Genomic DNA, 5,298 nt, shown 5'->3' with positions numbered 1-5,298 from the left:
ATCTATAGGGATAGATCTAAGAGAATGATAGGACTCACTCAATCAACCTACATCGATACCATATTGAAACGTTATTCAATGGATGGGTCCAAGAGAGGACATCTACCCATGTGTCATGGAGTTTCTCTATCCAAGTCTATGTGTCCCAAGACTGATGCAGAGATAGAGAATATGACACATGTACCATATGCGTCAGCTATAGGTAGTATCATGTATGGGATGATATCTACCAGACCGGATGTAGCATTTGCTCTGAGTGTCACGAGCAGATATCAGTCTAATCCTGGTCAGATGCATTGGAAAGCCGTGAAGGACATTCTTAAGTACTTGCGAAGGACTAAGAATATGTTCATGGTTTATGGAGGACGAGAACTCAAACTGGAAGGCTATACCGACTCTAGCTTCCAAAGTGATGTGGATGACTCGAAGTCAACCTCTGGATTTGTGTTCATGCTCAATGGCGGTGCTGTCTCTTGGAAGAGTTCCAAGCAGGACACCACAGCGGATTCCACCACTGAGGCTGAATACATTGCAGCATCAGCTGCTGCTAAAGAGGCCGTTTGGATGAGGAATTTCGTCCAAGAGTTGGGCGTCATTCCTGAATTTGTTGGTCCAGTCCCGGTGTACTGCGACAACACGGGTGCCGTTGCTCAAGCAAAGGAACCAAGGTCTCATCAAAGATCCAAACACGTACTGAGGAAATACCACATAATCCGGGAGATTGTGGAAAGAGGAGACATCAGTGTCGAACGAGTGGCCTCTGCAGACAATATCGCTGATCCACTAACTAAGCCTTTGCCAGGACCATTGTTTGACAAACATCGCGAAGCAATGGGTCTACGTAGTATGACTAGTTGGCTATAGGGCAAGTGGGAGATTGTAAGAGTGGGTGCCCAGTGAGCCAACTGTGTGGCTATGGGCTTTGTTGACTCTTTGTATAAACAATCTTTTGTTTAATATTATTTACACTTTTATGGCAATGACTTTATATTACTTCATATTGTTATATTGTGATATACTATTGTTGTTTTGATAAAGACCTTGAATATACTATAGTGTATGTAAGATGTGGTAGAACATGGAGATGTCTATCATGAAATACATCTTATAGTCACTGTATATTCTAAAACCGTTCCTAGTCGATTGAGCCGTCCGATAATAAGGATAAGGATCGCTCGAGTTTGAGACTAGCATTTGCGATGCGGAGTACCACGTTTCATTGGTAGGGAACATGGAGATGTTCGAAGCATGCAAATGGATATTCATAGGATGAATAGTCGAACTACCCTATCCGGACTTTCCAAGTGGTTATCACTTATCGAGTGGATAAAGTCCGCGGTTTTGGTTGTACACCATTAGTCCTTACGACTTGAAACATCATGGAGACTCTATATGCTAGTACTGTGCTTTGACTCGTTTACCGACTCTGAGGGGGTCATCAGGTGTCGAGATTGGGTACAGTTACGACACATATAGGAGTCAATGCATTGTTGTCAAGGATTCACCACATACTTGCGAGTGTGGATATCCTATGCGATCTGAGGAGATATTAGTGTGACAAATCTCTGGCCAGAGTACTTGATGTGATTTAAGAAATGGTTTCTTAGTAGCACATGCGATGTCACTAATTTGATCTTCAAGATGTATTGCATAGTTATCGAATCTTGAGCGACTCTCGATATACCAATGGTTGTTGATTCGATCGGGATATATGGATGAAGGGACCGTACTGTACGCTAACCAAAATCTACTGGTTCTTGTAGGCACTATCAGTGATACCTAGGGAATCATGGGGCGATGTTGCTAGGCGCTTTACCATGATTCATTGGGCAAGTCGGAAAGTGTTGTTCCGAGTCACAAGGAGTTGTGAGCCCACGGCTAGCTGTATCCCTGAACCATTGAGGGTCACACAGTGTAATGGAGTTTTAATCCCCGTTGAGATAGTTAAATTTAAAGAGTTAAATTTAATGAACTAAGGAGTTGGACTTCTTAAATAAGAGTAAGGGAGTAGGATTTCCTAAAATGACATAGGGATGGACATTTTTGGAAACCACTGAATTCGGATTCAGGAAAATTTATTTTGACTTTAAAACGTGCAGAAATGGTTTCTGTACACATTGGTGAAATCGTTTCATCAATCAGAGTCACGATGAATTTTATATTAATTTCTGAACGAGCGGGCTTTGCTTGTCGGGCCCCAGCTTATGACTAATGGGCCCTAAGGTGTTAGTGGCCTGCATTATAAATAAGTTATTTCAGTACAGAAATTACACACGATAGCTCATAATTTTGAGAGAAAAAAAATCGAAACCCTAGCCCCTCTCTCAAGCTTGGCCGTCGCCCCCCTCCCTCTCTGTCTGAGAAATTCCGGTCTGTGATTTTGAATCGCAGTAAGGAATAACGAATCAAATTCGTGTATTCTCTTCGCAGAAAACTTCTGATAGATTTTCTAGTGCAATCTATCAGAGGGATTAAACCTCTGTTCGTGGACCTGATTGAAGGCGTTCATCGGTTCCAGGGAGAGACAACAAGAGCAGAATTGTTCTGTTGGTGTCCATTAATCTCGTTGCGAGATTTGAGGTAAAATTTATTTAATTGTTATTTAAATTTTACACACACGTAATTCAATCGATGAACGGTTGATACCCATACCATGGAAACGTTCCATGAAAAATTTTTAAACTTCCGCTGCACCGGGTATCAATCGTAATTGGTCTGGGAACTCGCCAGTTTTCCAACAGAGTCCAAATAGGGTAGTTCGATCATTCATCATATGAATATCCATTTGCATACTTTGAACATCTCCATGTTCATTACCAATGAAACGTGGTACTTGGCATCACAAATGCTAGTCTCAATCTCGAGCGATCCTTATCCTTATTTGCGGACGGCTCAATTGACTAGGAACTGTTTAGAATATATAGTGACTATAAGATGTGTTTCATAATAGTGATCTCTCTTTATTCACTATCTCATCTTACTTACACTATAGTATATTCAAGGTCTTTATCAAAACAACAATAGTATATCACAATATAACAATATGAAGAAGACAAAGAAAACACTAGTAGAAATTGTGCCTTTTACTTCGTCAGTTTTTACTTCGCCAATTAGTAATTACGAAGTAAAAGGCTAGAATCTACTTCGGTAATAACACGAATGAAGTAAAAACGCACCTTTTACTTCGGTACTTGAAAAACGCGGGCTTCACTAATTATTTTGGACAGTATTTTACTTCGGCATACTATTATTGATGAAGTAAAAAGTAAAAAAATTAATATTTTTTATTATAATTGATGAAGTAAGAGGATTAACCGGATATTTTGACCTTCCTAACTTTTTCAACACTTGTGAAAAAACAAAACTCGATCCGATCCCCTTTCTTCTTCGTCGTGGGAAAGAAAACCTAGGTGCTCGATCCCTTTCTTCTTCAGCCGCCCACCATCAACCACCGCCGGGAACCGACGCCAATGCCCTATTGTTGGAAAATGGTGTTCAGATCAATCAGAATTGATACCCGGTGCAGCGGAAGTTTTAAAATTTTATATGGAACGATTCCATATCATGGGTATCAAAACTTTACGATTAAATTGTGCGTGTAAAAATTAAATAACAATTAAATTTTTACCTTGAATCTCAAAACGAGATTATGGACACCAACAGATAGCTCTGCTCTTGTTGTATATCCCAGGAACTGATGAACGAACAATTCTTCAATCAGGTCCACGAACAGAAGTTTAATCCCTCTGATAGACTACACTAGAAAGTCTATCAGAAGTTTCTGCGAAGAGATAGAACAGATATGATATGCTAATTCAGATTGCAAATTCGCAATTCGCAAACTGAAAATTCTCTAAGACAGAGAGAGGGGGGGCGGCCGAAATTCCTAGACTGGAGGCTAGGGTTTTCGAAAATTTGAGGGTAAGTTGTATGTAATTTCTGTACTGCAATAACTTATTTATAATGTGGGCTGCTAACAGCTTAGGGCCCATTAGTCATAAGTTCAAGCTTGACAAGCAAAGCCCGCATGTTCAAAAATTAATATAAAATTCATCGTGACTCAGATTGATAAACCAATTTCACCAATGTGCACAGAAACCATTTCTGCATCTTTTAAAGTCAAGATAAATTTTCTGAATCCGAATTCAGTGGTTTCCAAAAATGTCCATCACTATGTCATTTTAGGAAATCTTACTCCCTCTACTCTTAAATAAGAAGTCCCACTTCTTTATTCACTAAATTTAACTATTTAAATTTAATTATCTCAACGGGGATTAAAAATCCATTACTTGTGTGACCCTCAATGGTTCAGGGATACAGCTAGCCGTGGGCTCACAACTCCTTGTGACTCGGAACAACAATTTCCGACTTGCACATCGAATCATGGTAAGAGCGCCTAGCAACATTGCCCCATGATTCCCTAGGTATCACTGATAGTTCCTGCAAGAACCAATAGATTTTGGTTAGCGTACAGTACGGTCCCTTCATCCATATATCCCGATCGAATCAACAACTATTGGTAAATCGAGAGTCGTTTGAGATTCGATAACTATGCAATGCATCTTGAAGATCAAATAGTGACATCGCATGTGCTACTAAGAAACCATTTCTTAAAACACAACATGTACTCTGGCCAGAGATTCGTCACACTAATATCTCCTCAGATTGCATAGGATATCCACACTAGCAAGTATGTGGTGAATCCTTGACAACAAAGCATCGACTCCTATATGTGTCATAACTGTACCCAATCCCGACATCTGATGACCCCAATAGAGTCGGTAAATGAGTCAAAGTACAGTACTAGCATATAGAGTCTCAATGATGTTTCAAGTAGTAAGGACTAATGGTGTACAACCAAAACCGCGGACTTTATCCACTCGATAAGTGATAACCACTTGGAAACTCCGGATAGGGTAATTCGATCATTCATCGTATGAATATCCATTTGCATGCTTTGAACATCTCTATGTTCCATACCAATGAAACGTGGTACTCGGCATCGCAAATGCTAGTCTCAATCTTGAGCGATCCTTATCCTTATTAACTGACGGCTCAATCGACTAGGAACTGTTTAGAATATACAGTGACTATAAGATGTGTTTCATGATAGCCATCCCCATGTGCCACCACATCTTACATATACTATAGTATATTCAAGGTCTTCATCTAAACATCTTATAGTATGTCACAACATAATAATATGATAAAAGATAAAGTAAATGCCATTATAAAAGTGTAAATTATATTAAACAAAAGATTGTTTATACATAGAGTCATAAAAGCCCTTAGCCACAA

This window comes from Henckelia pumila, chromosome 1, assembly GCF_033568475.1.
Source record: "Henckelia pumila isolate YLH828 chromosome 1, ASM3356847v2, whole genome shotgun sequence".
In the NCBI taxonomy this organism is placed as follows: Eukaryota; Viridiplantae; Streptophyta; class Magnoliopsida; order Lamiales; family Gesneriaceae; genus Henckelia; species Henckelia pumila.
Note: the sequence above shows the minus strand (reverse complement) of the source record.